The 12,716-nt window shown below is 47.8% G+C and overlaps 1 protein-coding gene and 1 long non-coding RNA gene across 2 annotated transcripts in view; one reads left to right on the forward strand and one right to left on the reverse strand.

Moving 5' to 3' along the window:
• Window positions 1-1,808: 1,808 nt before the first annotated feature.
• On the reverse strand, window positions 1,809-7,953 carry LOC146191767 (uncharacterized). The gene is made up of 3 exons (XR_014706366.1): window positions 7,868-7,953; window positions 7,719-7,802; window positions 1,809-2,075 (listed from the first exon to the last, which is right to left on the reverse strand). It is a non-coding gene; the product is annotated as an uncharacterized LOC146191767 (long non-coding RNA).
• Window positions 7,954-8,249: 296 nt separating this feature from the next.
• Window positions 8,250-12,716, forward strand: part of LOC146191768 (heart- and neural crest derivatives-expressed protein 2-like) — a 32,956-nt gene continuing 28,489 nt past the window's right edge. Inside the window, exon 1 of the transcript XR_014706701.1 lies at window positions 8,250-8,410. The gene's annotated coding sequence lies outside the window, so the exon portion shown is untranslated. The remainder of the gene's footprint in view (window positions 8,411-12,716) is intronic.

Genomic DNA, 12,716 nt, shown 5'->3' on the forward strand with positions numbered 1-12,716 from the left:
CCATGTTGTGCACAGCTTAAATGGTTGTTTGCAATGCTGCATTGTTATCATGTGCTGCGTAACACAAACGAAGGCAACAACATATATGTAAGCTCGTATGTTCGCTCCCGTCCTCATCTTCGCGTTCGTTGTTGTGCTGAGAGAAACTGCAAAGACCAAAGGCCTGGGGACCGCAAGCTCTGTAACTGGAACGGAGGATATACCCCGACCATAACTATATAACGCTGGTATGTATACATGACATGTCGCGGATGATATACTAAACTTGGTTCCCAGTAAAAGCGAATAGCGTTTCTCCTTTGTAGCGGCATGCACACTGGGAGTCAGTGTAATGGCATAACGGCGCAGCCAGCCCATTAGCGGCGAAGAAAAGGCGCTTTCTCATCAAGGAGGGTGGCACAGGGGGCTCACGTTGAGCGCGCTTGCCGACCCGTGTCGACTCCGCGTGCGACCCGTCGCGGAAGTGTCCTTTGCGCGCGCCACTTTTTGCCGTGCCGATGCTTGCACTTGTTCCTGCTCCCTCCACGGTCACCGAAACCCACGCGACCACGCTGGCTCGTTACATATAGGAGAGCCTGCATGTGTATTCACGGACTGCACAACGTAGCGCGAAAGAGGCTGGCCGACGTATTTCACAATGCGCGGTGCATTCTTGTAATGTATACAGAGCCAAATTTCTCGAGAAATGTCGCAGTACACGCTCGCGTGTTGTACCTCGATAGTGTACAGGGCGCACTTTTCGAGATACCCGTATTTGTCCAGCTCCTCGTGGAGAGCGCCTTTGCGAAGACCGCCTGTAGGCCTATATGCTTGTTATGCACATTCTTCGTGACAAAGACAGGTGTGTGAGGACTAAAGAACAGCCACCTTACGTCCTGTATACACTGGTGTTTCATGTCATAAACGAAAATTTCCTCTGTTGACTGGAAATTCTCCATTTCAGGCCTTTTTTTCCCTTAAAGTAGCTTAAAAACATCGTCAGTTAGCTAAATGTGAGCCAATTTATTCGCTAAGATTACTTGAAACTCTGCAAAAGAAAAACAAAATCTTTCGCGATATTTTACTCTTAAAATTGCCATTCTGACATTGCTCTCGGGTTTGCTAGTCGAGCATGACGCACCGGCACGTCGGTGAACGCAAATTCCGAGGCAGGTGGTAATAGGGCACACGTAATATCGCGTGCAAATATAGGGAAACGCGTATAAATTTAGTGCTTTATATATGTCGGATTCAGCATCCCGAAGCGATATATGGGCGTTTACGGTCGTCACCCGCGGTTTCGCATTGCACGGCACACGGTGCCTTCCCCTGCATCGACAGAATGCGACCGTCACGGCCTGGTTTCCGTTTCTGGACCTTCGGATGCGGATCCCAACTTTACTGCCACTGGATACGTGGTCGGATCAGGAACGTGTACACATCCAGAGCAGGAAGCTACATAATTTAGCCCGTCTTAATTCGTACACTTAATGCTTGCCTCCCATTTCATCATCATCAGCAGCAGCCTTACTGCATCAACTGCAGGGTAAATGCCATATCGCACCAATTAATCCAGTCTTGTGCTGCCCGCATTCACTTGACACTGCGAACTTCTTTCTTAACCTCATCCGCCCGCCTATCTTACTATACCACTCCCTGTAATGTCTTCTCTCCCTTGGAATCCAGTTTGTTACCCTAAGTGACCATCGGTTGTTTTCCATCTGTCCATGCTGATATCTTCTTCCGAATTTTGACTAGGATAATTCATAATATCTACTTAATTAGAACGGTCAAACCGGCCTAATAAAAAGGAAAACTGGATGTGAGTGAATCTTTACTCAGAATATATATAGCGGGATGTTGAAAAGGCAGCACCTCCGCTCCAGTGAAGGGGCGTCGGAATTGTTGGCGATCCGCGGGGTTGCCGCTATGGAACTCCATGGTGGACAATAGGGTCCTTTGAGTCGCAATTTCCCGCTCCGCTCGAGCGAACGTCACCGGGCAAATGTAACACGATACTCGGGCGCTGTCGCGTGCTGATTTATCTCATGCCTCTTCCTCTCCGCTGCGCGGCCGCACGGGCAAGGCTGGTACAACTGCGGGGAAGAAATAACAACGAAAAAAAAAAAAAAATTGGGAGCAAAGCGGGGAGAGAAAAGCAGAAATATGGGGCTGTGAGCGACACGCAAAACTGTAGGCGTGGAACCGAGTAAAAAAGAGCAACACACGTGGTAATCGGGTACCGCGGAATAGAAGCTGATCGTTGTTACCGAATTCCAGTCAACACGCACGTGCTGTGTTAGTGAGAACACGCTGCTTGACTAATAACCTCTTCTCCGGTCGTGGGCGCGGGTCGTGCCTGCGGAGGTTTCGCCGCATTAACGACGCGTTCCGGTATGATGCAGCTGTGATGAAACCGCCTCCCTTTCTCTCCTCCCTTCATCATCCCATCCACGAAAAGAGAGAAAAAAGTTGCAGATACGGATTGCATGATCGCTTGCTTTTTTAGCGTCTAGGAACCGTGTGTATGAGGGATGGGTTTCAGCACTGGGAAATTGAAACCTCAGGACTGCCGGATGTTCGTTATGACTTTTGTTTCTCATACAAACACGTTGTCGTCGGTTTAGATATAGTGCAGACTGCAGGCACTAATTTTGAGTTTGGGCTTCTGATTTTTTTATGCATGTCCTGTACTCATAAATACGCTGCACAAACGCACCTTAAAACAAGTGACTATCTTATGAATTGCGGCTGGCACAGAAGCATACAGTTTCGCAGCACTCTCATGGAGAAGAAACAGGTAAGCGTGACAATGAACGTGAGGTCTACGCACTTCTGTGATGTTTCGCAATGAGTGCTCACGGCTGAGTTTAAACACTGTCAGGCGGATGGAAAGTATAAGGTCTTTTCTAAGCACAAGTCAGCTCTGTACATCAGTGACGTCATAGCATCTTTAGTTCGTATACCAGCCTTTTCATTTAATAGAGATACTCATTTCTGTATTTATCAAAATATACATGTATAATCAATGCCTCGTCTGCAGGCATAAATGTCGAGGTTTTGTACAGCGTTGCATGGTTTAATAACTGTTATTACACACAAAGAAAAAACGCGGAAGTTTGGAATAGGGCACGAGAAGGGGGGGGGGGGGGGGGGGGGGGGGGGGGGGGGGGGGCTGGGCGATAGTTCTGCATTTTTCACTGCCACCATTTCAGACGGTGCTGCTATAGCAGTCCAGCTGACAGGTTTATGGAATCAAACTTTTACCCGCAATCTTAACGCCGGCGGGATTCCCGGGGCTTGCCATGCAGCACCAAGATAGTGCTGATACCATTGCACACCTAGGCCGACAAATCACTGATATACTATGACAGTTCTTCGGGAAATTTAATCCACGCAGAGACTAACCCTAGGGGAGCTCCTGCGCATTACGAAGTATATATTTTTTTAATTAAACGTCTGTTCAAGCAATTCAAGCTGAGAAGCACAGAAGTTCGTCTTGAACTGCGGGCAGTTTTCGTGCTACAGTTTAGTACGCCCGATTTGCTTAGATCGCGCGTAAAGCACAACTCCAATGTAGGCTTTCTGAACGGCGAACTGCACATATCCCGCCTTTTAACGAAAACTTTTTCTCCTTTTTGTTTTGCGCATGAAGTTTCGAGCCTGAAACAGGACGTCGTCGTGAAAAATGTTTTATCGCTCATCAAGCCAGTCTTCAGCGCGGGGAGCATATATGTAACATTGGAGGGCATTGACCACCGGGACACTCAAAGCATTCTCTGCAGCAAACACATGACGATAGTCGTTGCGATACGCACGTCAGTTTACGATCTAATTATAGGGCCACATTGTTTCCGGGAGCTCCGAGACAAGGCATCTCCACGAACGAACGCGCCCGCTGGACTAAAAGAGCAAAAGTTTATGCATAGCGTCCCGCAACGACGCATCCTCGGAAGTGCTACGTGGCCAGCGCGCTTCTATTTCGGACTCGCATTCCGGTTCCCGATCAAACAACGTCCTTCGCGGCTGATTAGCTTGTCAGCGCCACGCTGATTCGTAAACCAACAAAGCGTCTCGAGCCGTGTAGGCCCGACCCACCGGAGTCGGCCGCCATCTTGTTACTGCTCCACCCCCGGAGTCTGCCGTTTACCCTTCTCACTCATCGCTTGGCGCGGCCACGACCCACGAAACCCGCGGCGCAAGAGTCCTCCTTTTTTTTTTTCTCTCTCTCTTAGTCTTTCTGTGTATTGTTCCCCAAGGGAAGGCGCCCGTTGCTTCTCGTGCATAGGTTGCGCAAAAAATACCGCTCGCACAGCTTCGGACGCAGGAGGACTAGAGTCCCGGATGCTACGTTTGTTTACAGCCCTGCACTCAATGTAAACAAGTTCGTGGAGCGCTGCTTGTGTTGGTAAAAAAGAAAAAGTCATGTCTCATTCCGTCTCAACTTAGGGGACTCGACTAGACGCGCGGAGGACTGATGACGCGGCATTTCTTTTTCGTCTGCTCTAGTGTGTACACCCGGAAGAAATAGAAGTGGCGGCTAATGCGCATAAACACGGTATATATAGGTGTGCGCGCATGTCGTTTCCTTCTCCGTGCATAGATACACGTGTATACCACGAGTGCTGTCCAGCTTTCAACGCCTGGGCAAGCAGCGCAACGAAATAATGCTCGCGTTTCCCATGTGCACCGGCAAGCGCAGAGTCGTCTCACATGGTGTCTCCCCGAGTTTACAGCTGAGGGGAGCGCGAGCTTCGGTTTGTGGCGCTCTTTCGGTTCTCTATGTTGACTGCATCGCAAGTCGAGCTGTGCACCGGAGTGAGCGCCCGTGTTAAAGGCCACGGAAGCCGTCCACATATAACCATTTGTATCGATGTCGCGTCACCTGAAGAGACTTCAGGGGACAATTTCTTTTTTAACTCTGCATGACTGTTTTGAAACCTATTCTGCTTGAGAACCCTCGTCTCCACATTTACAGACATTTTGTACTTACTCTGGCCTGAACATTTTTGACAAATGTATACCCGTTATGAGCGCGGTTGTGCCCATAAGTAGATCGGTTGTGCCCATAAGTAGATCGATCGATCGATCTCTCTCTCTCTCTAGTAGGTAGGGCTTTGTCTACGCGTGCGACAAGCGAGCTTGAATTGCTTACACTTCGTGTCCCTTGAGTATGCCGCGAGTTATGCAGCGGTCGCGAGGTTTTAATGGGCTTGCATTTAGCGGCTGTCTTTTCGCCTATACCTTTGCCCTCCCGTCCGCCCACACTACGGGGAAGTGAACTGGACCATATATATGTAATCAGGAACAGGTAAAATGTATCCGGATTGACGTCAGATTTCTCAGGAAGGCCAGGGCTGTAATTAAAAGAAAGAAATTAAGCTGAAAAGGAAGTCAGTATAATCTGTGTGGATGATAATGATGCCATGATGATAAACAAAATTTATTGCTATTATATGCAAAATACAAAATATATTTACAACGATCCTCGTCCATGTGGACATTTTATAATCAACCAGTCACAGCTGGCTTCGCCATATTAAAGTTACTGTAGAGGTCCAACCGTTCAGGAACCTGAACAGCTCTTCTTTGTATTTCCACAAAACATGTTTTCTACCTAGAGATATCGTATTCTATAAGTGCCGAATGAAGTCTTTCGTATTGTCTTTTGCAAGATGTCCCACAAGTAGACGCTTTCTCAGCAATGCCGGAATACACTATCGATTGTCTCCAACTGCTTGCCAGTATGCTCTCCAATAAAGGTATATGGACAGTCCTTCCTTCTCCACAAATGCCTTCATGACCTATGCTTCTGCTTGCAACTTAAAAAAAGAAACTTCCAATGTTTCCGCGCGCAACTTAAAAAAAAAAAAATAAAACATCGGAGTTTCTCGTGCCTGAGTTGTTTTGCCCTTTTCAGCGCATTACTGTCATCGCCTCATCGTATACAAGATATATAGGCCACTTCGTCTATACACTGGTTCGTGCGCTAAGTGCGTCGCCATCTCGAGTAACGGGTTCTGCAAGCTTTGCATGGGACTTTCGTGAAGAGGGATACCACCTCAAAAGAGACAAAAGAAAGGGCTTGCTCTCCGGTCAAGTGCCCGGCATGCCACGGACATGCTTAGTGAATTTGTTTCCAAGGGGTTGCCGAACTCAACGCCGCTAAATATACTGGGAAATTGTGTCCATTCAGCCACGCACGAGGCGCTCTTCTTTCCTATTCCATAGAGTCGCAACTTGCAAGTATGCAGCTTTTCTCCCGGTACATCAGGGCTGCAGGTTTGTGTGGCAGTGCAAGGTAAGCGGCTCCAAATGAAGCATGCGCACTCAATGCGTACCGCGGAAGCTTCTCGCATTGAAGAGGGGTAAGTGGTGGTCACCTGCTAAAGTCAACGAGGCGCGGCGTGGGAAACGGCCTGCTCTGGGCGGCCTCCTAACGACTCGGGCGGAGACCGGTGATCGGTGCGAGAAGTGGACGGTCGCATACCGCCGCTTGTTGTGAACGCCGCGATGTGTGGACTGCCGACGATTCGCGTATAGTGTATACCCCTCCGGTGCATCAGCAAGCAGCTTCTGCATGCAATAACCACATTGGGTCCGCATGATGTTTAGATGAACTCTGTTGGCTCTTGCTTAATCGACCCTAGCGGGAAACTGCTTTTTCCTGCAGGAGCTGGGCGTCCAACCACGCCGTATTCATGGTAATAATAGAAGTGTCCCGTGACTATTGAGGTTTAGAATTGATTGAGAGGTGAATTAATTACCAACCGAAGCGAGGTTTCTGTTCAAAAACCGGCTTTTTATTTTTGCTGTTGTTTGGTCGGCGAAAGTGCTAGAAGAAAGAAATTGTGGTTTTAACTTTCCATTAAATTATACAAGGACGCCTTAGTAGAGGGATTCATAATAATTGAACTCGGCTCTTCCTCCGGCTCAGTAGCCGACCCCTCCAACCACTCGAGCCACCCCGGCGGGTGGAAAGAAGAAGAAAGTGAGCTGAAAATCTTGGGGTTCGAACCCACGACCCGTACACGTCGCATGAAACCACGTTACTGCATCAGATGCGACATCTGTACTGGCCGGCGTGTCATAAGTTGATTACCCTCTGATACTTCTATATCCCCCTTGCAATAATGGCGGGTTTTCGTGTATTGTAATGAGCAACATATATCATTCCGAGGTATTTCTTTCGGCAAAGTTATTGTTCTGCAGACTGATGAGAGTACAAGAATTCGTTACTTTATTCGACTGATGCGCATCCAGTCTAAAAATGCGTCACATTCCAGGTCTGTGCCACCGTATCTCGCAATTATTAGCACAGGTGGACGCTCGTCTACAAAGCTATACGTAAAGTAAATATTACATATATATCACTTCACCTTCCTAGCATCTTCAGCTCTAAAAATGAGCCTGCCTATTTCCTCAATATATCTGTCAAACAATTGCGTAGACTCGACGCAGAATCTTGATTTCCAAAAAGCAAGGCTATATCCAAAGCTTTAGCCCTAATCCTTATCGGACATGCAACAAAGAGTTCGGCAGTTATCTGTGCAGTGAATGAGGCAGGGCTCAAAACGCAGTTCCAATGCAGGCAGCTATATACAGTAAGCGGCGCCTACTGTGTCCACGATGTCGCAGAGGGCGATCGTGGGCGAGCAGCGGTCAAGCGGTCCTCATGTGCAGCGCGCCGGTTCCAGTCTGCGGCCGACTAATGATCTCCACAAATGCTCCAGGCTCACCTTTCCGCTCACAAAGGCCAGTCAGACGGGCGATTGTCGCCGCTGCCGCCTCTGCCTCTGCAACATCAGCAGCGGGGTGGACATCTACAGAAGGAGGGGCGGGGAGGGTGTTAGATGAGTTCCAGTCTGAACTGCAGTCCCCTACATACCGTTTATGCGTAACTTGGACTGCGCGTGGTATACGCCCCCGTGTTTGCGTGTCGCATACCAGAGGCCGTGCGCTCCTTATTCAGCGTCACGCCACCGCGGTTACGTGGAATGCCATCAACGCGCTCTGCTCCGTTGTGTGAGCTATTGCGCGCTGGAAAATGACACTGTGTTTGCTGTCGGCAGATATGACGCATTAGCTTTGCAGAAGCCATATGTGCACAGAATGGGTGCCTATATGACGAAGCACAAATCGTTTTCCATGTGCTCCTTTTTTTTTCTTCTTCTTCTTCTTCTTCTTCTTGGGTGCGGCAAATGAATAGGCTCTCGAATTTGAGCACGGTGCGCTCGGTCGGAAGAAAATTATAAATGTTCATGCCGAGCTTTTACTTATTCCCCGAAAGACTGAGCGGACAAGATCAGTTCCATGCTTCAGGTATCGTAACCTTCGGCTTCACTGTGTGGCTGCCTGAAAGAATCGTCAGGCGTGGGAAACCGTGAATGCAGCATCGCTCCGAAGACGGCCGGTGCAGAGCGTTAACGTGGTATGCGCCTTGGTTCTTCTTGTTCTGTTGGACGGTCTGTGTTAATTACTTTTGCAGGTTCCCTAAAAGTGGCCGGCTTTCTTAAATTCGCTGGTTTTAATTTCTATGACATCAGTCAGCACACGCTGTGTATGTTTTCGAGTTGGCACCGCTGCACTAAAAAAACAAATAAAAAAAAAGGATGAAATAAAGTTTACGCATTCGGTATGAGCCAAACCAAGGTACCAACGCCACGAGTGTGGTCGAGTGATCGCGATTGATTTTGAACATTTTTATTTTGCGATTAAGTGATGCTGTGGTTCTTTACGTGGTCGTAACTCGGCGATGTCGACGATTGCGATAAACAGAGAGGGGACATTTCGTTTATTTATTTATGAGTTATTTACACTCTGTAGTCAGGTGTAACATGCTTGAAAATCTCTCCCCCTTTCTGAGTTTCCCGCCATGGAAGCTTTGTTCTTAACTAATGCACCAGGCATATCTACATGAAGGGACCCGAAATTGCGTGCTGCAGTCGAGATTTCGTTCTCTTGAAGAGAGGCAATAGCCTCGGTTTACAAAATGCCCCTTTTCCCCACTTCGCTCCACCGTTCAAGAGCCTATAATTGCTGGTCGAAGAAAGACGCAAGACAAGGGAGCGCTGGAATTACAACTGGTCTATTCCGAAGAATAAACCAAAATAAATAATAAACATATATTGTTCCTTCGCAGGCAGGGACAGTGTATAGCTAGGGCCGCTGACCAAAGAAAAAACGCAACTTTTTTTTTTCTTTTTCGGTGATAACAACTGATCGATCACTTGTGCATGCTTACTTATTCTTTTTGATTAAAAACTTTTCCAGCAGCTCACGCTCTCCTTTAAGTTTGATTTTCCCCTACTGGCAATACTGGCATGCTGAAACCGAGGGACCGTGCACAATGGCAGTCCTTCAAGGACTGCCATTGCGTCACTCGGACGTGCGAGGCCAGGTTGCGTCCCGTGTCTAAACGCAAATTTGTTCGGTGCTCCCTCCTCTGCCTTGTCCTGCATCTGTCTTCGCTGGTTCCACCTTTTTACGCTCCACCGTTTTGCTTGATGCTTTGCATCTATAAAAACGCGCGTAATGCAGTATAAAGCGAACAGATAGGAAGACAAAATATGTAAAGATAAGAAAGCGTAGGGAATAAGCACTTCGCCGGCGCTTTCTCTCTCTCTCTCGTCTTTTTTTTTTGTTTTGTTTTGTTTTGTTTTCAGTCTTCTTTTAGCTTCTTCGTGGGCGCGTCCACTTTTATGTGTCTCCGTGCTTCCTTTTACGACGTCGTGTCGCACAACGGCGGCGCTCTCGTGGGGGCTCTTCCGGGCGAAGTCCTCGTCTCGTCACTGCATGCGACCCTCTGCAGCCGGCTTGTAGGCGACTTTGCCGAACCTGATGCGCGCACTCGGGCATCGTAAATCATGCCGTGGTGAAATATGCCTTTGCCGCCACCGACAAGGGCCAAGCTGTCTGCAGGAGGGAACAAGTGCAAAGAACCAAAGGACCTCGTATGTGTACGAGAAAAGGCGACGAGCGAAGCTCGTCGTATTAGCGAGAAAAAATAAAAAAAAACAGGGGATGGAGGTATCGAATAAAAGTTCCGGAGGCTGACTTTGCGTTGAATTGAACGCAGTATAGCTTATCCATGCGTATAGACTATTGGATGTAGACCCGGCAGCAAATGAAGGCATCTCAACAACCGAGCATTTATGGGAAACGGTAACAATAAATAACAAGTGAGCGGCAATTAACCTTTCGAGCAGGTGTATAAGAGAACTTGCTGTTTCCACGCCAATTCGCGCATCTTTTGGTTGTGCACTTCGTTACGTACACGGTTAAGCATGCGGCTATAAGAGGCCTCACGGAATCGTTTAAGTGGGGAAAAAAATGCGCCCTTCATCAATGTGATCCGTATCATTGTATTTACCATTTTATTTTATGACTGTATGGTGTTGCAATCCGATTTCTGATGCTTTGAAGCTGCTTTTTCCCGGCACGAAACAGTACTCGGCTGACGACCACTATGCGGATGATAATCAAGTATTTAGATCTGCAGACAACAGATAACCTTGACGTGCGGTTGCCATTCATTGCACTGCGAAGCTACCAAGAATACGTCACATTCTAATAGCATGTTTGCCTTCATTATACGTGAGATCATGGTTTACGTGCAAGCTGATCAAGCTAACGCGTCATATCGGAGGAGGAGGAGGAGAAAGATGAAGAGGAAAGGCAGGGAGGCATCATATCGGAAATTGCTATTTCGGACTGGGGGTGAAAATTATGGATGAGAGATGCGGCGGCCGTCCCGATCATTCTGTGGTCAGAGCAGCTAGTGGCGTCATTTCAGATCCCGGGGAGAACATTTGCTGCCCGTGTATATTCTATTATATGCGCCGTCATCGTGACCACCAAACCTCATTTTTCTTTCATCGTTCCTTGTCTTTCTCCTGCCCTATATAGCAAAGTACGCAGACCGATCGCTAATTTACTGCCAAATTAGTCCTCCCTCTTATTTACACCGCTTTCTATAGAAAGCGGCGTAAATAAGAGGGAGGACTAATTCGTTAGATATATCTAACGAAGCCATGTTATGCCATTTCAGTATAACATTGCAAAACACGCCATGCTGGTTTGCAGTTGCTTTGTACAGAATTTAGTTCCTCCACTGCATTGTACCTGCTGTCACCGAGTGCGCGGAATGTCATTAATTGCCAAATTTCAAGTGTCCAGACGACGGTTTCCGAAGCAATGTGTGCAGCCGAAGTAGCGGCACGTATACGCAACTATAATAAGTAACTACACATGACGCGTTTCTCACGGAGAAGCAACAAAAACACGCAAAAGTATTATAAATGATGTGATAACTACACCTTTATCGACCTTCTTTTAAGTCTCGGTATAGCTAATTAAGTACCAGTTATATTTTTGATATATTTGCTATTGCGTCAGTGAAGGTGAGATATCGCCAATGCACGTTTTCACTCGCTTCTCCAATCGATGCATGGCGCAAATTTCAGCATTATATCTTGAAAGCCTCGAAAACTTTGTTATTCGCTTGACGACAAATTCTCGACCGCGCATTAATGCTGAATCGGAGTACCGGTGTTTTGTAGCGTTATATGCAAAGTCGTTTATATTCCTATGCGTTTGTGAGTACGACATACCCGGCGCCCATAGGCGTACATGCCAAATAGCTCGTTTTCCTTTCGACGTTGTTGCCTTCAAAAGACTGCACAAGATATACAGGAAACGTCGACATATACCAGTGCACGGCGAGTCCAATACCTGCAGCGTCAATCCCTCCAATAGAGGCTGGAGGAAAGCCAACCGGAGCGTCATCATCGTTGGCATGGCAACGGTATCGAGCAGAAAGAAGACCTTCATCCCCGAGCGGGACTCGAACTTTGGCCGGCAAAGGAATGCGGAGCATGCAGCTTTGTGTCCCGATGCGTCAATAATTCGGCCATCATGCGTCGCGTCCGGCACCCAGCTGTCTGCCCATACAGGTACATCATCATCATCATCAGCCGGACTATACGCACTGCAGGGCAAAGGGATTTCCCTCGAATTGACCCGGTCCTCTGCTAGCTGCATCCACTTGACCCCTGAGAACTTCGTAACCTCACCGCCCACCTGACTTTCTGCCGCCCCTTGCTATGCTTTCCTTCCTTTGGTATAGTTTCGACCATCGGTTATCCTCTCTTCGCACTACATGCCCTGCTGAGTATGTGAAATTTGAGTGTATAGCTATTCGAGCGTTTTTGAGACAGATTGAGGCAATAAGAGATGCTTGTACGTATGCATCCATGCGCAGTTGTTTTCTCACGAGCCAAGAATTTCTCTCTCGGAAGGAGAGAAAGAAGAGCCACGGAACGAGGGGCCGCAGCTCGCGGCTCTTCTTTCGCTTCTTCTGAGAATTACTCTTTGGATCGTGCATCTTTTGTGGCTCGTAGCACACTTTCGCTCCGTTACACCGGTAACGGCACCTACGGCGACACGGTTCGACCGCTGGGCGGGAGCTATACTCTGAAGGAATAAACGGGCGTGTGTATATACAGCGGGCCAGATTCGCTGCATTCAAAACGGCTACTCGTGTTTAAGTTCTTTTTTTTTTTTTTTTTTTTTTTTTTTTTTTATGGACGATGCGTTTCCTGCTTCATTTCACGGTCCATAGTGTTTTCGTGGTTGGCTAGAGAACAAAACAAATACATATATCTTTTGTGTGTGTGTTCTCCATAGTTGTTGCCTCAACGAGACCTTGCTGCCAGGTCACAGTCTCATCGATATTT

The sequence above is a fragment of the Amblyomma maculatum genome, chromosome 4 (genome assembly GCF_055883805.1).
Source record: "Amblyomma maculatum isolate TAMU_Amacu chromosome 4, ASM5588380v1, whole genome shotgun sequence".
Taxonomy (NCBI): Eukaryota; Metazoa; Arthropoda; class Arachnida; order Ixodida; family Ixodidae; genus Amblyomma; species Amblyomma maculatum.